The sequence below is a fragment of the Saimiri boliviensis genome, chromosome 2 (genome assembly GCF_048565385.1).
Source record: "Saimiri boliviensis isolate mSaiBol1 chromosome 2, mSaiBol1.pri, whole genome shotgun sequence".
In the NCBI taxonomy this organism is placed as follows: domain Eukaryota; kingdom Metazoa; phylum Chordata; class Mammalia; order Primates; family Cebidae; genus Saimiri; species Saimiri boliviensis.
This window is the reverse complement of record NC_133450.1, coordinates 105,174,330-105,198,857: the sequence shown is the minus strand read 5'-3', so window position 1 is coordinate 105,198,857 and position 24,528 is coordinate 105,174,330. Positions and strand designations below refer to the sequence as shown.

Genomic DNA, 24,528 nt, shown 5'->3' with positions numbered 1-24,528 from the left:
TTAGGTGTATAAAAATTTAAGACTAATAGTTTCTTGTTGTATTGATCCTTTTATCATTATATAACACCCTTCATTGTTTTTATTGTTGTTGCTTTAAATTCTGTTTTGTCTGATATGAGAATAGCTAATCCTGCTTGCTTTTGGCTTCCATTTGTGTGAAATACCTGTTTTTTCACTCTTTTACCTTAAATTTATAAAAATTAATATGTTGAATTTGTTAAAGACAGAAGGTATTTGGTTTGTGGCTGTATTAATTCCACCATTCTGTATCTTTTAAGTGGAACATTTAGGCCATTTATGTCCATTGTTAATACTGAGATATGAGATACTGCTCTATTCATCATAATAGTTGTTATATAAATACTGTATTTTTTATGTTATTGTTTTATAGACACTATGAATCTTATGCTTCCAAGAAGATCCATTTTGGCACATATCAACCTTTTGTTTCAAAATTTAGAACTCCTTTTTGCATTTCTTGTAGTGATGGCTTGGCAGTGGCAAATATCCTCAGCATTTGTTAGTTGGAAAAAGATCTTATTTCTCCTTCATTCATGATGGATACAGAGTTAGTTTTGCCGAATACAAACTTTTTGACCATTATTCTGTTTAAGGAGGCTAAAAATAGGGTCCCAATCTCTTCTAGCTTGTAATGTTTCTTCTGAGAAGTGTGCTGTTAGTTTGATAGGTACTTTTTTATACCTTACCTGATGCTTTTGTCTCACAGCCCTTAAAATTATTTGTTTCACGTTGACTTTGGAGACTGATGACTAGATGCTTTGGTAATAATATTTTTGCAGTGAATTTCCCAGGAATTCTCTCAGCTCCTTTTATTAGGATATCTAAATCTGTAGCAAAGTCAAGGGAGTTTTCCTCAATTATTTCCTCAAATAAGTTGTCCAAAGTTTTACCCTTCTTTTCTCCCTCAGTAACACCAGTTAATTTTAGGTTTGGCTATTTACATTATCACATATTTCTTGGAGACTTTACTCATTTTCTTTGATTATTTTTTATCTTGGTATGATTCAAAAGGTTTGTCTTTGTGTTCTGAAATTCTTTATTTGGCTTACTCTAGTCTATTATTGAAACTTTCAGTTGAATTTTATATTGACCTGTTTCTTTTTTTTCCAGCAGTTCTGATTGTTTTTTATTTGTTTGAATATCTTTCTGAAATTTCTTTTTACTTATATCCTAAACTGTTGTGTTTTGTTTTGATTTTTTACATTGGTTTTTACCTTTCTCTGGTATTTTCCTTGAGTGGTTAAATAACTGACTTCCTAAATTCTTTATCTGGTACTTCGAAGATTTTATCTTGGTTTAGATTCATTGGTGGGGAGCTAGTTTGATCTTTTGAAGGTTTTGCAGAACTCCGTTTTGTCATATTACTAGAATTACTTTTCTGGTTCCTTCTCATTTGCATAGACTATTTCTTCTATTTGCTCTTGAATTTATTTTTTATTTGACTGTTTTTGTTCATTTCTTTTTTTTTTTTCTTTTTAAGGATGTGACTTTAATGTTTATACTTTTATAGTGTAATTTGGTTCTTGGTGCCTTTAGGTGTGAAACTCTGTATGAGTTCCTTGGTTATAAAGGGGATCTGTGTGATGGCTTTCTCAGATGCTGTGTGTTGTAGCTACATACTTGGTATGTGGGCAAGTTCACTATCCGGTGGGGTTGGTTGACCGAGGTATTTTGAAGCTTATTCTATTCTTCTGCTGTATTTACTTTTTATGTATTCAGCTTTTCTCCAATATTTTATTTACTGAGTCGATGGTTCAGTCTTTAGGCCAATAAGGGAGGTATCTCTGGGTAGGAACTGGTTGTAGCTAAAGCAGGTGGGTAGATGCAATACCCAATGATGGAGAGGTTCCAGCCTTGATAAAAGAACTGGGAAAGCTCCCGATTAGGTGCGCTAGGGTCTTATCAGGGTGAAAGATGAAAGCTATTTCAGCTTTCCTGCAGGGTCAGCAGGAAAGCTATCCACCTCCCAGCCTCACTCCTCTCCCAGTGTTTTGGCTATTCAGATGAGACAGGTCTCTTTTAGTCTGTAGGAATATTGCTGTTCCAACTGGAGAGGAATTGTGACTTTGTCTTCTGTGCAAGTCTGAACCCAGGCAGTGTTCCTCCTGTGGAAACACAGCCTCCCTGAAGTGTTCCAGAAAGGGTCCTATAGATGAACCCAAACCAACCTCTTGTGTGAGAAGTTCCAGTTGTGTCTGTATTGGTGGATGATGGGGCCAAAGAAGGCTCCTCCCTCAAGACTGTTCACAAGCATCGAGGCTGCCTGACTGATGGGTTAGAGGTGCTGACTTTTCCTGCTGAGCCCAGCACTGCAATTGTGTCTCTGTTAAAAGAAACTTGTCACCAGCAGAAAGATCTGGGACTCAAGGACTACCATCCAGATACTTTTGTTCCATGGGATGTTCCCTTGACATAGTGCTCTCCTGCTTCTCAAAGGAGAAGGATTTCCCGAGAGCCAGACTATAGTGATTGCTATTGCTTTTTTGGTTTTAGCCACGCAGTGAGGCTGCCACACTCCATGCTGGTGCTAAGGAGTGTCTATAAGGGATCTGGTGATGTGACCTGTCCTCAAGTTTCCCAGAAGCAGGTACTAGCACCAGTTCTGATGAGAGTGGCAGGGGAGTGATATATACTCTGCTAGATTCCTTGGCTGTAGATAGACTTAGTGTGCTGGCTTTCTTAAATGTTGGTTATAATAGTACTATACTTGTCAGCTGGACAGACTTGGGACTTCTCGTTAGCCAGTATGTCGCTAACAATGATGATAGCTGAGGTTACACATCAGTCTTCTCCTTTCTGGGCACAGTGTTGTTCTACCTAGACATGCTGTGAGGGACTGTGTCAGCTGACCTCCAGCAAGGAGGTGGTTTTTAGAAAACAGTAGCACTGCAGTAGCAGCAGTGGAATTTGAGCTTGCCCCCTCTTACCTAGGGGAGGTATTCTGGTTTCTCAGGCAGTGAGCAGGTCCATAATGTTCCCCCAAATTTATGTCCTTCTTCTAAGTTAACAGGGCAAATGAAGAGACACAGCCAGATGAAGACTGGGTCAGGTAGGTCTGTGCTCTGACTCTCCACATGCAGTGCAAGCAGCAGCCCCTTTGTGGGTCAGGGTGGGGTTCTCCAGTGTCTGAGGTAATGTTCCAGTTGGAATATAACTGTCTCTGCTGCACAGAAGAATTCTCACAGGGAGTGGGGAGTAGCAGGCAGCAGTAAACCTCCCCCAGCTTCCATGCTGTTGGCAAGGCTGGTCTCACTTCCACAGTGCTTTGCTAACAACACCGGGCTAAGTTCTAGCAGACTGGACTAAGAACTCAGAGTTGCCCCAGCTCATCAGCTTTCCTAATGGAGATAGCAACTGTGGTTTGTGGTCCACATCCTTCCCCATTCACTCACAAGCCCAGAATAGCTCCAGTGTTCCTGTCGGCAGCACACATCCCACTCACACCCTGGGTTCTGGCAAAGGGAGTTCATCTCCACTTGAGAATATATTGCAAATTTTAGTTGGGAGTTTCTTTCAACCTCTGACCCCCACCCAAGCTAGTTGGCTAACTTCACCAAGGTTCCTTGTGAGATAAAAAAAAAAAGGAATGATTTCCCTTGGTTCATGCCAGAGATTGGAAATACCTGCACAGCACTTCCTGCCACTGCCTCTACTTGTGTATTTCATGCCACTCCCTAAATCAGTTCCAGCTTTGGGTAGGGTTAAGCCCTTCCCACATGATCTGGATTTTCAGCTCCCCCAAGTGGGGATGTTTTCCCTGAAGGTAGTATCTCCCCCTCTTACTCTCTAGGGACTTAACAGTGTTTTACCTGTCTCACAATGTAGTCCACAGTTTTCCATTCCTTCAGAGGGTCTGCAGATTCAGTTTTCTGCTAAGTTTCTGTGTTGTTGCTTGGAAAAAAAAGTTCACAGTGTGAATCTCTAAACACTATTTTGTTCTTCCAAGAGGAGAGGCATGCTAACACTACCTCTAATCTGCCATATGGAAGAAAACAAAAACAAAACACTGTTTTTATAGAACAAAGACAGACTGGATTTCGATATCTACAGGTATTATTCAAGTTCAGTCAAGAAATGGAAGCCTCTCTAGCTACTTAGAGCCAGTGGATTATATAGGGAAATGATAACTTAATATTTCCCTGTTAGAAAATCTGACAAGCTAAGATCAGGGATTCCATAGGAATTGGAAAAGCAATATTTGCACGGCGCCTTCCAGTTTTCTCAGTTGCATATAATTTCAAAGTGGTCCTAGTAGAACCCTTAAAATTATGGGTACAATCTCTCATTGGCCAGTAGCTGAAACTTAGGTCCTTGCCTCAGGTAATAATGGCCTTCAGGGAATAATAGCTTTTTCTGTTTTCTCAATATTTTGTAAATACCTCTCCTTGATTAGGATTAACTACAATCCTGCTAGCAAGAACTAATGGGTGATAAATCATGAATATTTATATTCTTGTACTAAATGATACTAAATATCAAGAAATAATATCTGGCAGCTGAATAAAAGAGAGTGCTGACTCTGAAAGCAGTTGGAACATTTTGATATTTCTAATTAAGTCTAATTAAGTATCTAAGTAAAGGGACTAATTACGAAAGTTACAATAATCATCCTTTTAAAAAGGTTATTTTTCTAATGGGAAATATTATCACACTCATGAGTTTTAAAATAAACCAAGTTACCATTCTTTATAGTATCCATAAATTTGCTTATTAAAGGATATAAACATAAAACATATTTATATTTGCTTTCATTTTTAAAAAGTCTATGAGGAGAGGTATAAAAATTAGTAACAATGGTTACTTTGAAGAATTGGAAGGATTAGGCGCAGAACAATTGGGGGAATGTATATGAGTGAAATTTTCACTATGCATTCTTTTATAGTTAAAACAAAATTAAACTTTGTGAATGCATTTCTCATTCAAATATTTTTAAAAGAATGACTACTTCAGCTTTTGTAATTTTTTTTCTGTTACAAACATTCACAAGTGCCTGGCTGTAAAATAAATTATTAGAAATGAAATTGAGCCTGAGGCAGCATCAGCAACATCTGAGAGGTTGTTAGAAATGCAAAATACTACCTACACCCAGACCTACTAAATCCAGATTTACAGAGTTGAGACTCAGGAGTCTATATTCAACTAGTACTACAGGTAACACTTATGCATGCTATTTGAGAGAAACCACTTTCATACATTATGGGCAATCCCTCTTTAAGACTAGTAACAAAACTTTGGAATTTTACCAAGCCCATAACTAAAAAAAAAAAAAAAAGTATCATAGTGCCATTTTATCTTTTATTTGTACTATTTTATCTGTGTCTAACAGCATAAACTTACTTGTACTTCATATAAATGGAATTGCACATTATGCATTTATATCTCACTTATTTTGTTCAACATGTTTGCGAGAATCATCTATATTGTGTCGTTGTAGATTATTGATTTACATTTATCTAAGCCAGATACGCATTCATGAGAATATGCCAACATCTATTTGTCAGTTCAACTGATGAATGGTTTTAAGGTACTTTGAAGTTTGGTGATATTATAAGTAACATAGCTGGACACATCCTGTTATATGTATTTTGGGAAATAGATGAATACAATTCTTTTGGGTCTATATCTTAAACTGTTGTTGAGTCATTCAGTATGCATTCATCCAACTGTCATGCATATTGCCAAATATTTTAAAGTGTTTGTACCAGTTTAGTCTCACATTTGCAGTGCATAAGGTTTGGTAATTGCTCTACATTCCTGACAACATTTAGTGTGTCAGCCTTTTTAATTTTAGCCATTCTTGTGGTGTGTACTGGTGTCTCATTGTAAGCTTAATTGCATTTACCCTATGACTAATAAAGTTGAGCACCTTTTTTATGTTTGACTTTAATATTATTTTTAATGAAGTGTTCTTTCTCCAGGGGAAGCCCATATCCAATGACTGGCTAATATGCAGTACACAAACACATAGCTTCATTATCTTGAATTGGGAACAACTCTGAAGGGATATTTTAGCTCAGTTTCTCTCTCTGAGATTAAATAAGACCTGCATTGCAATTGTTTTCCAGTTCAATTTCTACTTCTGACCAATCCTGATTCTCTCAGTCTCTTGCAGTTGGCCTTTAAAGCACTTCACAAAAATCTCCCTATATAAAATTTTTATCACAGAGTTTCCAAGGAATTCTGACCTATTGTCAGTTTGTGCCTAAGAATTTAAAAATATTTTTAGTTTTTTGAGCCGTATCACTGTCAGCTGCCAATAAAGATCAAGTCACTAGTGCTAGTGAAGTTATGATAGCACCAAGAAAGTCGCAGCGGTGGAATTGTTCAAACTGTCACTGGGGTCAGCTAAATTAAATACTGATGGATGAGTATATATTGGTATAATTGTATCTTGTCATTTTTTTGTGTAGTTTGGAAGTGAACATAAGTACTTTTGAATTGGGTGGTCGATGCTGGTTAATGCATTGGAGAAAGCCAGGGGAAGATCGGAGAGAGATTGCTCATCAGATTAAGGAGTATATAAATTAGAGACCTACCTTAGAATCATATTTAAAACACAAACACACACAAAATAACGCTTCTTTCCTTCACCTAGGGGGCAACAAAGTTAAGTATTTTGTTCAGGTTTGTAGGTCAGTGCAGGTGAAATATAATGTTGGATCAGAGCGCACTTATCAGTATAGAAATATGCACTTCTGTCACATGATATACTTACTCATACTTGATCCACTAGCAAAATTTTTCTTTCTCTTCCCATGACCTTATGCTATATTGACCTAGAGGTCTTAGTTCCAAAAGGAAGAATGCTTTCACCAGGAGATAAGACAATGGTTCCTAAATGGCCTCTTCGGATTTCTTATACATCTGAACCAATGGCAAAGAAGGGAGTTACTGTGCAGACTGAAGTAATTAATCTTAAATACCAAGGAGAAATTGAACTCCTACTTCACAATGAATATTTTTTAAAAGTATGTCTCAAATACAGGAGATTCCTTAGAGTTTTTCTTACTGTTACTGTGGCCTATGATTAAGGTCAATGGAAAAATCCAACAACTCAATCCAGGCATGACTACTTACAGCTCATGACTTTCAGGAATAATAGTTTGGATTGCTCCACCAGATAAAGAACCACAGACAGCTATGGTACTTGCTGAAGGCAAAGGGAATAAAGCACAGGTAGTAGAAGAAGGTTATTAAAAATACCAGCTATGACCACATGACCAGTTATAGAAATAACTCTACTTGAGTACTCTCTCCTTATTTTGTTATGTATGTGTTTATTCATGTATGGGTGTGTATATATCTATGTGCAAACATATTTACTTTTTCTTCTATTTCCTTATAACATAAGTTGTCTTGAATTAATATCAAAGTATTTGAGTACTGTCAATTCTGTCAATTTACATCATAGTATTTAATTTATGGGATGTTAAGATGAAGTATAAACATCACTCAAGGACTTTTCTTGGGAAGTGTTAGTGTGTTTTTAGTTTTACAAAGAATTGTTATATAATGTTAGGCAGAACTATGACCTAGTTTTTGTCTTCATTTGGAGATTATGGTTTAAGGAGTTGCTATACAGCACTAAATTGACAGTGTTTGGATGTTGATGGTTAATTTTATAATTTTGGATCATCTCATTTATTCTACTTTAAAAAACTTCTTTCCTGCCTTCATTTGGATTAATAAAAGATTTTATTCATTTATTGATTTTTCTACATACTGTATGTTAATTCAGTTTATTGGTTACTGCTCTGGTATGAATATGTGCCCCACAACTCATGTGCTGGAAACTGAATCCCTAGTGCAACAGTGTTAGGAGGTGAAGCATAAAGGGAGGTGTGTAGGTCATAAGGGCTTTGCCCATATGAAGGGATTAATGCCATTATAAAAAGGTCTTGCAAGAGTGGGTTTGTCTTCTGCTTCCCCCAGGTGAGGACACAGAATTCATCTTCTCTCTTGCTCTTTCACCTTCTGCTATGTGAGGTCACAGTAAAAAGTTCCTCATGATGTGCTGGAAGCTTGGACCTCCCAGCCTCTAGAAATGTAAAAATCAATTACTCTTTTGATGAAATACTCAGTCTTAGGTATTCCACTATAGAAGCACAAAATAAACTAAGACAACTTTCAACAACAGCCTTGACATATGACAGTCTAAAGTAAATTAATACATTTAGCCCTTCCCTGAGAGTACTAGAACTTTAGAACTTTTAATCTCCTTTTATTCTGTCCCCATTTGCATTAATCCTGTCATGGATTTGCTAACTGTAATTTCAGCTTCAGCATACATCAAGCTATTATTTGTACAAACCATGTGGTATTTGCCCACATAGTTACATTTTCTAATTTTACCTACACTGCTGTCTTTTCATTTTTCTGGGATCGTTTTTCTTTTGCCTTAACAACTTCATTAGTTTTTATTTTAGTGCAGGCCTATTTGCAACAAATTACTTATTTTCAAAAGCAAACATCTTTATTTCATCTTCATATTAAAAGGTAAAAACATATTGATATATCAACATTGTATTTTCACTGAGCATGGATTTCTAAGCTGGCAGTTATGTTCATTCAGCTCTGTAAAGATTAAAAGATTCCTTCTGGATTTGATCATTTTTTTGTGTGTGAGACAGCCTTCAGTTTCATCATTGCTTCTTTGAAGATGATGTGTTTTTATTATCTGGATGACTAGACATATTTTTTAACTTTTAGTTGTCTTACTGTGATATTATTAGGTATGGCTTTCTTTCTTTTTATCTTTGGTGATGTTTGTAGTAATTTTTGCATCTGTATCTTGATTTCTCACTTCAGTGTGGAATTGACTCACTCTCACTCTTTTCCTACTCTTATGCAGCTTCCATTGTGTCTATATGAAATTTAAGATTTTGCTTTTTTTTTGTATTTTTATCTCTTTATTCTTTTCCTGCTACTATCTGCCAATGACTTATATTACCTTTTCTTGATTCTTTCTTCTCTGAGTCTAATTTGCTATTAAATTCATATTGAGGGTTTCCTTTAGTTCTATAGTTTCCATTTGATATGTTACATTTCAGTTCTCATAAAATATAAAATCTTGGCTGGGTGTGGTGAGTCACACCTGTTACCCAGCACTTTGGGAGGCTTAGGTGGGCAGATCGACTAAGGTCAGGACTTCAAGACCAGACTGGCCAACATGGCAAAACCCTGTCTCTGGTGAAAATACAAAAAAAAAAAAAAAAAAAAAAAATTTGCTTAGCATAGTGGCCGGCACCTGTAATCACAGCAACATGGGAGTCGGAAGAAGGGAGAATCACTTGAACCTGGGAGGTGGAGGTTGTAGTGAGCTGATTTCGCCATTGCACTCCAGCCTAGGCAACAGAGCGAGACTCCATCATTAAAAAACAAAAACAAAAACATGTATATACATACATATATATGTTTATGTATATATATATATGTTTATGTGTATATATATGTGTGTGTATATATGTAAAAATCTTGTAATCTCTTTTCTTCAACATATTAATCACAATTGTTTTATAGTCCATATATGTAAACCTCATTTTCACATGCATTTTATTTCTCTGTGTGTTGTTCCTGTCTCAATGTAAATCTTATAATTTATTATTGGATACTAAATATTATCTAATAAAATTTTAAATGCTTCATGTTATTTTCATACATTGTGTATAGACATTATAGTGTTGGGGAAGATTTTGCTAAATCGGGCCTTAGAGTTTTGCTATATTAGGCATTAGAGTTGGAGAAAATAAATGTATTGTGATATTTGAGTTGATTTAGAACTAAGTTTCAGTCTTTATGAAAGCAAGTCTAGCACTAATGTGTCATTACTTCTGTAGTATAGTACTTGAAGAAACCCAGCTGAACACTTGGTTTTACTAAAGTAACTGGCACTTTCTTTTATGTGCCTTAGAAATAGAAATTCTTCATCTCATGATAATGAGATAGTCCAAAGCTCTGTTTGACCTTTCAACATTTTGTCAGCTGCCTATAAATAAGCAAATGTCTCAAAAGAAAAATCTACTCTAAATGTCAAGATCACTACCCTATGCTTCCTTTCTTTCATAATTTTGAACGCTCGGCCTAGATGTCTTGAGTTCTCCAACTCCATCTTTTATCTCTCTAGCTCCAGGAAACTACAAAAGCCACTGTCTGGCTTCTATACAATTAGCCATTGCTTTCTGATTAGGTTCTGCCTTTGAATCAGGAAATGTCTATAGGAGATAGATATCCCAATTACTTAGATTACACATTGTATACTTGTATCAAAATATCACATATAGCTCTTGAATGTAAAAATCTATCATGTATCCACAAATATTAAAAATTTAAAGAAAATTTTAAAATAAAAGCATAAAAAAGAAAATACCTCCAGGAGGAAAGCACAGCACAGTGTAGGGTTTGCTACAATCTCGTTTACTTTTCTTTAGTTTCTTTGGTCAGTTTAATGTTAGCTTGACTTTTCTCAAATCCTTTAAAAGGGATAATTTTTGGTTGTTTCTGGACTTTCTCTAGTATTTGCTCTTGATGGATAGTTTACCCCATGTATGTTTTAGATAGTAACCAGACAGAGCTTTACATTAGTGCTGCCAAGTGTCTAATTCTGTTGCTGCTGAGCTTTTGCATCAAAGAACTCTCTCACTGTCTTCTGTTTTTTTCTCTCAGCACTGCTGTAATTTGGACTGCACTTGATAAATTTAGAAATATATTGGCATCTTAGACTCGTACCTTCCTCCTAGAGACCCTAAAAATGAAATATGTATTATAATTTTTTAAACTTTTTTTATTTTGCTGTATTTGGATAACTTTTAGTAAGCAAAGGAGAATACCAATTCAAACAGCCCTTATCTTAGAAATCAAATTGTACTTTTTAAGGTGATTCATATAGTTACCTTTGAAGGTAGTACTCTTATCGATGTACTCTATGTGAAAAAAAATTCATAATACATATTTTTGGTTAGGTTGAAATAATGACATGAAGATATCTAATACATCTCATCTGTTAAGTATTACTGTTTTCAGAAATCTGTAAAAACAATCACGGACACATTTTGCCAAAAACTATCGTGTGTGGTGGTTAATATTGAGTGTCAATTTGATTGTATTGAGAGATGCAAAGTACTGTTCCTGGGTATGTCTGTGAGGGTGTTAACAAATGAAATTAACATTTGAGTCAGTAGACTGAGAGAGGCAGACTCACCCTCCATCTGCGTAGACACTGTCTAATCAGCTACCAGCATAGCTAGAATAAAGGAGGCAGAAGACGGAACAGCAGACTGGCTGTCTTCCAGCCTTCATCTTTCTCACATGCTGGGTGCTTCCTGCCCTCAAACATCAGACTCCAATTTCTTCAGCTTTTGGACTCTTGGACTTAAAGTAGTGGTTTACCAGGGGGCTTTCTGGCCTTTGGTCACAGACTGAAGCTGGCACTGTCAGCTTTCCTACTTTTGAGGTTTTGGGACTCAGACGATTCCACCACTGGATTCTTTGTTCCTCAACTTGCAGATGGCATATCATGGGAATTTACCTTGTGATCGTGTGAGTCAATTATCTTTAATAAACTCTTTCTTATATATACATATATATATATACACACACACACACACACACACACACACACACACACACACACACATTAGTTCTGTCCCTGTAGAAAACCCTGACTAAAACAATGTGGAAAACATGTACATATACAAACATTTACATTAAGTATGTTTGGTATGATATGTTCTAGGTGGAAATACAGCAAGGTAGTGGTTTTTAGCATCGAGATTTGACTTTGGAAATATCTCATACAAACATTATATCAGTATTATAAGTTTGATTTATGTATTCTCCCCAATCTTAAATTTCATAATCTATAATTTCCGTAATTATTGATGTAATGTATATAAGAGGCTTACCATAATTTAAATCTCATAATCTCATTATTACAAATTTAAATCTCAATGTATTTGCCCAACATTATCATCCTAAAATACTTATGTTGCAGGAGGCTAATCTAATTAACTCTTATCATGAGGTGGAAATAATGAAGAGAAATAATATAGTGATTTTATCTGAATTTTCTCAAGTATATTCTAGCTGTAAAAACGAGAAGTGAAAGAAGAATCTAATTAGGACAGAATATGCCAATGTTACATACATGGGGCTCATTGTAGGTTTGAAGAACAGTTCAGTATGATTGGCATGGAGCCTGTGTTATGAAAATGGTAGAAGCTGAGACTGGGCAAGAAATTGAGTCATATCATGAAAACCCTCATAGATAGTTCTGAGGATTTAGGACTTTATCCCATATTGGTTGATGGGAAGGATATTAAGCAGTTAGAGGCATTATATTTGTGTTTTAAAAAGAATATCTTGACACAAATCAAATTATCAAGTTTGTGGACATCACATACATCTTGTATTCCTCACTAGTGATAGAGCATGTTTCTAAATATTATTGCTTTGAAGCATATAATAGGCTTCATTGTACTGAAAACTTTAATTAGTTGCATTTACATTTAAATAATTCTAAGAGTTACTGGAGATAATAACTAATCACATTTGAGAATTATATTACAATTCCAAAGTAAAAATCAATTTATTAGTTTGCTCTATAAATAGTCACTGGATGTTTTGGTGACATTTGACACCGATATTCAATAATACAGCCAGTTCTTAGATAAATATGATTTATTCCAAAGTCTTCATAATCTTGTTTGGCATTCAACTGTTGCCCTGTTTTTATTATCACAATCTAAAAAAGGCTTGTAATTAAATTATGAAAGTTAAAAAATTGCTTGAATGTAATTCTTGGTGAAGTTTTATTACTATTACTGTCTCTAAGAAATAATATATAGTCAAATAATTTTTAATTAACTTATTTTTAATTGAGAAATAAAAATTGCACATATTTAGTGTAATGTTTTGAAATATGTACCGTGTGAAATGGCTAAATAAGGCTAAATAACATATACATTGCCTCATAAGCTTAGCATTTTTTTGTATGATGAGAACACTTAAAGTCTACTCCCTTAGCAGTTTTCTAAAATACAACACGTTATTAATAACCATAGACACCACACTATATAGATCTGTTTAATTTTTTTCTCCTACATAAAATTTTGTGTCCTTTGACTAACATCTCCCCAAACCCATCCCATCCCTTCAGTCCCTGTTAACCATCATTCTTCTCTTTATTTTTTTTAATTGCGGTACATGTGCAGATCATCAGGATTGTTGCATAGGTACATACATGGCAAGGTGGTTTGCTGCCTTCATCCCCTCATCACCTATATCTGGTATTTTTCCCCTCGTTATCCCTCCCCACTCCCCCATCCCTCCCCTAGTCTCCGCCAACTTACTGCAGTATGTGATACTCCCATCCCTGTGTCCATGTGTTCTAATTGTTCAACACTAGCCCATGAGTGATAACATGCAGGGTTTGCTTTTCTGTTCTTTTGAGTTTGCTGAGAACGATGCTTTCCAGATTCATCCATGACCCTATGAAGGACACGAACTCATTAATTTTTATGGCTGCATAGTATTCCATGACATATATGTGCCACATTTTCTTTATCCAGTCTATTGTTGATGGACATTTGGGTTGGTTCCAGGTCTTTCCTACTGTAAATAGTGCTGCAATGAACATACATATGCATGTGTATTTATAATAGAACAATTTATAGTTATTTGGGTATATACACAGTAATGGTATTTCTATTTCTAGGTCTTTGAGGAATTGCCACACTGTCTTCTGCAATGATTGCACTAATTTGCACTCCCACCAACAGTGTAAAAGTGTTCCTATTTCTCCACATTCTCTCCAACATCTGTTGTCTCCAAATTTTTTAATGATCACCATTCTAACTGTTGTGAGATGGTATCTCAAGGTGGTTTTGATTTGCATTTCTCTAATGGCCAGTAATGAACATTTTTTCAGATGTTTGTTGGCCTCATAGACATCTTCTTTTGTAAAGTATATGTTCATATTCTTCACCTACTTTTGAATGGGTTTGTTTTTTTGTAAATGTATTTTAGTTCTTAGTAGATTCTGGATATTAGCCCTTTGTCAGATGGGTAGATTGCAAAAATTTTTACCCATTCTATTGGTTGCCAGTTCACTCTAATGATTGTTTCCTTTGCTGTACAGAAGCTCTGGAGTTTATTTCGATCCCATTTGTCTATTTTGGCTTTTGTTGCCATTGCTTTTGGTGTTTTAGTCATGAAGTCCTTGTGTATGCCTATGTCCTGAATGGTTTTGCCTAGATTTTCTTCTAGGGTTTTTATGTTTCTAGGTCTTATATTTAAGTCTTTAATCCATCTGGAGTTAATTTTAATGTAAGGTGTCGAGAAAGGGTCCAGTTTCTGCTTTCTGCACATGGCTAGCCTGTTTTCCCAACACCATTTATTAAACAGGGAATCCTGTGCTCACTTCAGCAGTACGCACACTAAAATTGGAATGATACAGAGCAGATTAGCATGGCTCCTGTGCAAGGATGACATGCAAATTTGTGAAGCATTTCATAATAAACAAAACGAAACAAAAAACAGGGAATTTTTCTGCCATTGCTTGTTTTTGTCAGATTTGTCAAAGATCAGATGATTGTAGATGTGTGGTGTTGCTTCTGAGGCCTCTGTTCTGTTCCATTCACCTATGCCTCTGTTTTGGTACCAGTACCATGCTGTTTTGATTACTGCAGCCTTGTAGTATAGTGTGAGGTCAGGCCGTGTGATGCCTCCAGCTTTGTACTTTTCACTTAGGATTGTTTTGGCTATGCTGGCTCTCTTTTGGTTCAATATGAAGTTTGAAGTAGTTTTTTCCAGTTCTGTGAAGAAGGTCTTTGGTAGCTTGATGGGAATAGCATTGAATCTATAAATTACTTTGGGCATTATGACCATTTTCACAATATTGATTCTTCCTACCCATGAGCATGGAATGTTTTTCCATCATTTGTTTACTCTCTTATTTCATTGAGCAGTGGTTTGTAGTTCTCCTTGAAGAGGTCCCTAACATCCTTTGTTGGTTGTATTTCTAGGTATTTTACTCTCTTTGTAGCAATTGTGAATGGGAGTTCGCTCATGATTTGGCTGTTTGTCTGTTATTGGTGTACAGAAATGCTTGTGATTGCTGCACATTGATTTTGTATCCTGAGACTTTGCTGAAGTTGTTTATCAATTTCAGGAGATTTTGAGCTGAGACAATGAGGTCTTCTAGATATACAATCATGTCATCTGCAAATGGAGACAATTTGACTTCCTCTTTTCCTAATCAAATATGCTTTATTTCTTTTTCATGCCTGATTGCTGTGGGTAGAATTTCTAATATTATATTGAATAGGAGTGGAGAGAGAGGGCATCCTTGTCTAGTGCCAGATTTCAAAGGGAATGCTTCCAGGTTTTGCCCATTCAGTATGATATTGGCTATGGGTCTGTCATAAATAGCTTTTATTATTTTGTGACATGTTCCATTGATACCTACTTTATTGAGGATTTTTAGCATAAAGAGCTGTTGAATTTTGTCAAAGGCCTTCTCTGCATCTGTTGAAATTATCATGTGGTTTTTATCTTTGGTTCTGTTTATGTGCTGGAGTATGTTTACAGACTTGTATATACCAACTTTGCATCCCTGGGATGAAGCCTACTTGATCATGATGAGTAAGTTGTTTGATTTGCTGTTGCATTCTGTTTGCCAGTATTTTATTGAAGGTTTTTGTGTCTATGTTCTTCATGGATATTGACCTGAAGTTTTCCTTTTTTGCTGAGTTTCTGCCCGGTTTTGGTATTAGGATGATGTTGGTCTCATAAAATGAGTTGGGGAGGATTCCCTCTTTCTGTATTGTTGAGAATAGTTTCAGAAGGAATGGTACAAGCTTCTCTTTGTATGTCTGGTAGAATTTGGCTATAAACCCATCTGGACCTGGCCATTTTTTAGTTGGTAGGCTATTAATTGCTGCCTCAACTTCAGACTTTGTTATTGGTCCATTCAGGCTTTCAACTTCTTCCTGGTTCAGTCTTGGGAGAGTCCAAGTGTCCAGGAATTTATCTAATTCTTCCAGATTTAATGGTTTGTTTGCATAGAGTTGTTTGTAGTAATCTCTGATGGTTGTTTGTATTTCTGTGGGATTGGTTGTGATGTCTCCTTTATCATTTTTTATTTAATCTATTTGATTCTTCTCTCTTTTCTTTTTTAGTAATCTGGCTAGCAGTCTGTCAATTTTGTTGATCTTTTTGAAAAAACAACTCCTGGATTAATTTTTTGAAGGGTTTTTTGTGTCTCTGTCTCCTTCTGTTCTGCTCTGATCTTAGTTATTTCTTGTCTTCTGCTAGTTTTTGAGTTTTTCTGATCTTTCTCTTCTAACTCTTTCAATTTTGATGATAGGATGTCGATTTTAGACCTTTTCTTGCTCCTCATTTGGGCATTTATTGCTATGAATTTTCCTCTGGACACTGCTTTAAATGTGTCTCAGAGATTCTGATATGTTGTGTCTTCATTCTCATTGGTTTCAAAGAACATCTTTATTTCTGCCTTCATTTCATTGTTTATCCAGTTGACATTCAGGATCCAGTTGTTCATTTTCCATGAAGTTGTGCAGTATTGAGTTAGTTTCTTAATTCCAAATTCTAATTTGATTGCCCTGTAGTCTGAGAGACTGTTACGATTTCCATTCTTTTGCCTTTGCTGAGAAATGATTTCCTTCCAATTATGTGGTCAATTTTAGAGTAAGTGTGATGTAGTGCTGAGAAGAATGTATATTCTATAGATTTGGGGTTCAGAGTTCTGTAAATGTTTATTAAGTTTGCTTGGTCCAGATAATGCATTCAAGTACTTGATTTCCTTGTTGATTTTCTGTCTCATTGATTTGTCTAATATTGACAGTGGAGTGTTAAAATCTCCCACTATGATTGTGTGGGAGTCTGTCTCTATGTAAGTTTTTAAGGAATTGCTTTATGTATCTGGGTGCTCCTGTCTTGGGTGCATATATGTTTAGTATAGTTAGCTTTTCTTGTTGTGTTGATCCTTTTACCAATATGTAATGCCCTTCTGTGTCTCTCTTGATTTTTGTTGGTTTAAAGTCCATTTTATGAGACTAGGATTGCCACCTCCTTTTTTCTCTCTGTCTCCATTTGCTTGGTAAATCTTCTTCTGTCCCTTTATTTTGAGTCTATGTGTGTCTTTGTACATAAGATGGGTCTCCTGAATAGAGAACACCGATGGTGCTTGGCTTTTTATCCAATTTGCCAGTCTGGGTCTTTTGATTTGGGCATTTAGTGTGTTTACATTTAATGTTAATACTGTTATTTGTGAATTTGATCCTGTCATTTCATTGCTGTCTGGTGGTTTTGCCTTTTAGTTGACACAGTTTTTCATTGAGTCATTGGTCTTTACCATTTGGTATGTTTTTGCAGTGGCTGGTACTGGTTGTTCCTTTCTTTGTTTAGTGCTTTCTTCAGGAGCTCTTGTAAGGCCAGCCTGGTGGTGATGAAATCTCTCAGCAATTGCTTGTCCATAAAGGATTTTATTTTATTTCTCTATCACTTATAAAGCTTAGTTTGGCTGGATATGAAATTCTGAGTTGAAGGTTCTTTTCTTTAAGGATGTTGAATATTGGCCCCCACTCTTCTGGCTTGTAGGGTTTCTGCTGAGAGATCTGCTGTTAGTCTGATGTGCTTCCCTTTGTGGGTGGCCTGACCTTTCTCTCTGGCTGCCCTTAGTATTTTTTCTTTTGTTTAAACCCTGGTGAATCTGATGATTATATGCCTTGGGGTTGCTCTTCTAGAGGAATAATGTTGTGGTGTTCTCTGTATTTCCTGTATTTAAATGTTGGTCTGCCTTGCTAGGTTGGGGAAGTTCTCCTGGATAATATCCTGAAGAGTATTTTTCAGCTTGGATTCATTCTCCCCATCATCTTCTGGTACACCATTCAAGTGTAGATTAGGTCTTTTCACATAATCCCATATTTCTTGAAGGTTTTGTTTATTTCTTTTCATGCTTTGTTCTCTTTTCTTGCCTACTCATTTTATTTCATTGAGTTGATCTTCAATCTCTGATATCCTTTCTTCTGCTTGATTTATTCGGCTATTGAAAGTTAGGCTGGGTGTGGTGGCTCAGCCTGTAATCCAAGTACTTTGGAGGCCAAGGCAGGTGGATCACCTGAGGTCAGGAGTTCAAGACCAGCCTGACCAACATGGTGAAAGCCTGTCTTAAAAAAAAAAAAAAGGAAAAAGAAAAAAGAAAGAAACTTGTGTATGCTTTTTTGTTAATTCTTTTTTTTTTAATTGCACTTTAGGCTTTGGGGTACACGTGAAGAACATGCAAGATTCTTGGATAGGTACACACATGGCAGTGTGATTTGCTGCCTTCCTCCCCTTCACCTATATCTGGGCTGTGTTTTTCTGCTCCATCAAGTCATTTCTGTTCTTCTTTAGGCTGGTTATTGTAGTTAGCATTTCTTCTAACCTTCTTTCAAGGTTTTTAGTTTCTTTGCATAAGGAGAGAACATGTTCTTTTAACTCAGAGAAGTTTGTTATTTCCCATCTTCTGAAGCCTGCTTCTGTCAATTTGTCAAGTTCCGTCTCTATCCAGCTTTGTTCCCTTGCTGGTGAGGAGTTGTGATCTCCTGGTTGGGGAGAGACATTCTGGTTTTTGATGGTCTCATTCTTCTTACACTAGTTTCTTCCCATCTCCTTGGATTTATATAGTTTTGATTTCCGGTAGCTGCTTGAGGAGGTGGCCTTTCCATTTTCTACCTGCATAGGCATTGCTGGGCTGCCATGGATTCAGTGGAGCTGATGCATTTTTTATTTACTCAGGAAAATTAGACCAGCTTCTGCAATGGCAGCTTCCCTTCTCCCCACCGAGCTCGATCATTCCTAGTCACTCTCTAACTGATGTTCTGGGTGCAAAACTCTGGAGTGAGAGTTTTTTAGCTTGCTAGGCTTTGTTGCAGGGGGACCCGTCCTGCTATATGGGCTGTTTACTTGTTTTCAGTTACCCTTCTTTCGGGGTGGGGGTGGGTGGCTCGGTCCAGCCAGCTTTCTGGCTTTTGTGTCAGCCAGTGCTTCCACCTAAATCTATGCTGACAGCCCTGGCACTGACTGAAGTTGCTGTTCTGCCTTGTTCAAGCAGCTTGCTGAGGCTTTTCAGCCTGGCAAAGATCTCCTGTTCTGTGGGTTGTAGAAGGCTTGGGTAGAGTGCTGTATCGGAACAGAGGTCACAGAGAGGGACCTCCTGGGTGGCACAATACCCCGCCTTGCCTCAACTTGCCCTATTTGGTTTATACCCACTGTCCAACCAGACCCACAAAATGAACCTAGTGCTTCATTTGGAATTCTGGAGACCACTCGGCTTCTGCATCTCTCACTGGGAGCTGCTTTTCAGAGCTGCTGCTTATTCGGCCATCTTGGGTTTCCCCCCTTCTCTTCATTTTTATGAGTTCAACTTTTTCAGATTCTGCATATAAGTGAGATGATGTGGTGTTTGTCTTTCTGTACCTGTCTTATTTCACTTAACATAATGTCTTGCAGGTCTGTTTGTGTTATCACAAATGATAGACTTTAAGTCTTTAAGACTTTCTTTTAAGCCCACTATATGTATGTGCTACATTTTTGTAATCCATTCATTCACTGATGGGCACTTCATTTGATTCTATATCTTGGCTATTGTGCATAATGATGCAGTGAGCATGATGGTGCAAGTATCTCTTTGACATTGATTTTATTTCCTCTGCATTTATACCCAGCAGTGGAATTTCTGGATACTATAACAGTTCAAATTTTAGTTTTTTGAGGAACCTCTATATTGTTTTTCATAATGGCTGTACTAATTTGTATTCCCATTAGCAATGTACAGAAGTTTCCCTTACTCATCATCCTCACCAACTCTTTAGTCTTTTTGGTTATATCCATTCTGACAAGTCTAAAGTAATAGCTCATTGTTATTTTTATTTGCATTTCTTTAAAGCATTTTTCATACAACTTTTGGGCATCTGTATGTCTTTTGAGAAATATCTATTCAGCTACTTTGTTCATTTTTAAATTGGGTTATTTGTTTTATTGAGTTGTTTGAGATTTTTATGTGTTCTGGATATTAACACATTATTAAAGGCATGGTTTACAAATATTTCTTCCATTTTATAGGTTGTATCTTTAGTCTTCTTTTTTAAATATTGCTGTACAGAAGCTTTTTAATTTGACGTATCCCACTTGTCTGCCTTCATTTTTGTAGCCTGTGGTATTTTTATTCAACAAATTACTGCCCAGAATAATGTCATGCAGCTGACATTATTTCCCTATGTTTTCTTCTAGTAGTTTTATATGTAGCTTCCAGTCTTAAATTTAAGTCTTTAATCCATTTTGAGTTGATTTTATATAAGAGTTTAATGTATTTCTTCTGCAGGTGAAATATCCAATGTTCTCACACTACTTGTTGAAGAGACTATTCTTTCCTTTTGTGTGTTCTTGGAACCTTTGTTAAAGCAATCTCACAACTAGGTATAAACACAAAGGGAAATAAATTATTCTACCAAAAAAACACATGCACACATATGTTCATTGCAGCACTATTCACAACAGCAAAGACATGGAATCAGTCTAGGTGCCTGACAATGGTGAGCTGGATAAATGAGATGTAGTACACATACACCATGAAATAATACACAGCCATAAAAAGAAGAAAATCATGTCCTTTACAGCAACATGGATAGTTCAGGAGGCAATTATCCTAAGCAAATTAACACAGAAACAGAAATCAAAATACTGCATGTTCTAATAAGTGGGAGCTAAACATCAATTATACATGGACATAAAGGTGGGACCAATAGACAATGAGTGCTACTAGAATGGGTAGGAGAGGAGGGAAACGTGGACTGAAAAACCACCTATTGTCTACTATGCTCACTACCTGGGAGATGGATGAGACCATTCATACCCCAAACCTCAGCAATACACAATATACCCATGTAACAGATATGTACATGTACTTCCAAATCCCACATTTTAAAAAGTTAAAATAAACTGACCACAAACTTGTAACATTATTTTTGGACTCACTCAAGTAGATTTGTAGTAATGTACACAGATTGTAAAGTTTTAGTGAAAAAAAAACTAGGTATTTTAATGTACTAAGAATTATGCACTTACAAACTGATTAAAACAATTGATTAGACAGATTGTTGTGAAATTTAAATATATTTTAGCATAATAAAGAATTCATTATTCCTATGGATTACCCCATTATCTTTAAATATAAAATTCAACATTAAGATTGATACATTTTATATGTTATCACTAATTTAAAATAATTAGAAATGTAGTAACCATTGAGTGAAATATTTTCCTATCATGGCATATCATGTTATTCTATGAATGATAGTTTGTATATTTGCAGTACAAATTTAAATTTAGCTGTTAACTTTTATCATCTTTCCTTGGAGGTGAGTTTATATTTAAGACTAATGGATATATCTTTTCTTCATTAATTACTACCTTAAATATAAAAAAGCAGGTTTTCTGCAAACTTGAACTTAACATATGATTTAGCAAAATCTCAAAATCATATTTCATTTTGCTTAAATTAAGGACTATCTAAGCTACCTAATCATTTATATTCTTTTTTTATTTTCTAAGGAAATACATTGACTATATCAGGTAGAGGGATTACTGTAAAGTCAGAGTGACATAGTAATAATTTATAACCCTAAGAATTTCTGTGAAATAATTTATTCTGGGGATTATCAGAGCATTTATTTCCAGTTCCAGATGAGATTTCAAGGACTACAAACTTATAATAGTACTCGGGCATACAAATTTGCTTAGAAATTTAAAAATATGGCCTAGGCGGGTGGATCATGAGATCAAGAGATTGAGACCATCCTGGTCAACATGGTGAAACTCCGTCTCTACTAAAAATACAAAAAATTAGCTGGACATTGTGGCGCGTGCCTGTAATCCCAGCTACTCGGGAGGCTGAGGCAGGAGAATTGCTTGAACCCAGGAGGCGGAGGTTGCGGTGAGCTGAGACCATGCCATTGCACTTAAGCCTGGGTAACAAGAATGAATCTCCATCTCAAAAAAAAAAAAAAGAAAAAAAATTTAAAAATACATATTTGAGTTTGGATTAATAAAAATTGCTGAAAACTTTACATGAAAACGGAAAACATTTTAGTATTCTTCTTGAAAATATCTCAAAACAATTCCAAAGTATATGGAGTAATGAAAGTAGTCAACCATGCTTAGAAAACATGATTCTGGAATTAAATTCTGTGTTCTATAAAATAAGGCATTTAAGCCCTGGTGCTCATATGACCCTCAAATTAAAGCAGAAGCAAAATTAGAAAGGAATTATGAAAATGTTAAATTAGTTCAATAATCTGCTTTTTATTCTCATAAAATATGTCAATGTAAATATTTTATAACTAAATAGGCTTCCAAATATTCAGGGTAATTATCACTTACAAAATCTTCACTTGTGATGTGGCATGTGTGTGTATATATACTAAAATTTATAGGAATATATAGGGCTTGTGTTCAGATGCTGTAGACTGAAATCTAGCAGGTCTGCATTGAAAGAGGACACAGAATGAGGAAGTAAACAGAGAAGTTGTAATTTTAGTTAAGGTTTGCATAAGTACTTCCCAAGCAGGGAGTCCTTAGATGAAACTTCAGTTTCTTAACTTTAACTCCACATGTATTCCCTATGCTGTCTATGTGTTTGTATATGTGTGTATGAGTGTGTGTGCATTTTTGTTGTTATAACTGATCAAAATCTCCCAGAAGTAGTAATTCAGAGATAAGGAAGTAGATACATGAAGCTCCTGTTACTGCAGGTACTGATGCATGTTTTTCGACAAACTCATAAAACTTGTGACTATGCATGGCAGAGCATTATGTTAAGTATGCAAATATGAGCATATGTTTCTAGATAGTTACATTAAAGAAAGTGTTATGTTGAATCTCTGTAACAGCAGTTAACCTCTATATGAGGTAACTATAATTGCATTGCTTAACAGAAAAATACGAATTTTGATTGAATTGAGACCTTCAAGATAAAAATACAAATTAAAATTTGATAACTATGAAAAAGGTAAAGGGGATCAATCAGATCAAACACAAGAAAGAAAGGAAAAAAGATAAACCTTTCAAGAATTAAAATAATATAAAATAGTATGAAACTTTTTAAGTATAAACTTTTTAAGTTTATACTAGTATAACGTTTTATGTTTATGCTTAGTATAAACTTTTTAAGTTTAATAAGTTAGTGAAAAGAAACCACTAGAGATAAATTTTTAGTATGTTAATTAAGGTATTCTCAGTGTATATAAAACACATAATACACAATCTACAAAATGTAGCTGTATGATCTTTACAAGCTTAATGCTGTTTGTTTATAGGCAGAAAGCAAACTCCCGAGCCAGGCCACTTTGGATAAGATTATTTCAAAATAGTTACTCAGAATAGGGTATGTTGTAATTTCCATTTCACAGAATAAAAAGCAGAAAACTAGCAAAATATACAGGAATTGAACAATCATGTTTATAGAAATCTGACCACATATTCATATTTTATAAGCACATGTGCAATATTAATATTTGACTATATATATATATATACTATATACTAGATGGAAAGATGCAAGGAGTCCAAGTTTTTGAAAACCTATAAAACACCACCAGTCTTTTAGTCTTTTTGTTTTATAATGATATGAACAACATTGAGTTACAAACCATTGTTAATTGGATTTTCTAATATTTTCAGCCAATATTTGTTTAAATTCGGAGTCCTGAGGCCAAACATAACTACATGGGCAAAAACGTTTATTGAAGAAATATTTCACCACTTTTGCTTGCAATCTATGCTGATAATTTTCCCATTAACTGTTCATTTCGAATTAAATTGAATCTAGTGAAAAGACTTCCAGATGGAAGTACAGTTCAGTAACATGGTGCGACTTCTAAAGAACAATGAAGTTACTTTTTGTTGAAGACTGTGTGATTTGATGACCTTTGAATTTTTGATGGCTTGAGTTCTATCAGTTATGACTATATTTTGTTTTTTGAGACAGTTGTTAACTGTGCATGCTTGCATTGAAACAGATTTCATTTTACTCTGGAGCTACAGAAAGAATAATCCTCTTATAATGTGAAAAAGATTTTACTTGAGGTTTAACTTTATATAAAATGTAATATATTTTATTGCATTATATAAAATATAGAATATTTTGTTACTTATTTTTCTAAGTGTTTTAAAAATGTGACATCTAATTTTGTAATTTCAACTTTCTAAGTTTTGAAATGTTAAGAAAAAAGTTTAAAAAGGCAGAGAAGTCTCAGATTATTTGGTTGACACTTGTTTTGCTTGGCATTTGGTTGTCATTTCTCTTTATTCCAATTTTAGAGCAGTTCTGCCACATTTATTTCATTTTATTTTCCAAGTGATTAATAGCTTTAAGGTGCCAGGAGAGTTGTCTTGTAGAATTCTTTCAGCTGTTTTCTTTGCATTGATTTAAAAATTAATCTGTTAGTCTTA

The 24,528-nt window shown here is 35.4% G+C and overlaps 1 long non-coding RNA gene and 1 other non-coding gene across 31 annotated transcripts in view; both read left to right on the top strand.

Annotated features, from left to right (window-relative positions):
* Positions 1-24,528, top strand: part of LOC104651773 (uncharacterized) — a 229,964-nt gene that overhangs the window by 138,962 nt on the left and 66,474 nt on the right. The gene's annotated exons all lie outside the window — the stretch shown is intronic.
* Positions 14,430-14,536, top strand: LOC120364104 (U6 spliceosomal RNA). Its single transcript, XR_005579456.1, has one exon. It is a non-coding gene; the product is annotated as a U6 spliceosomal RNA (small nuclear RNA).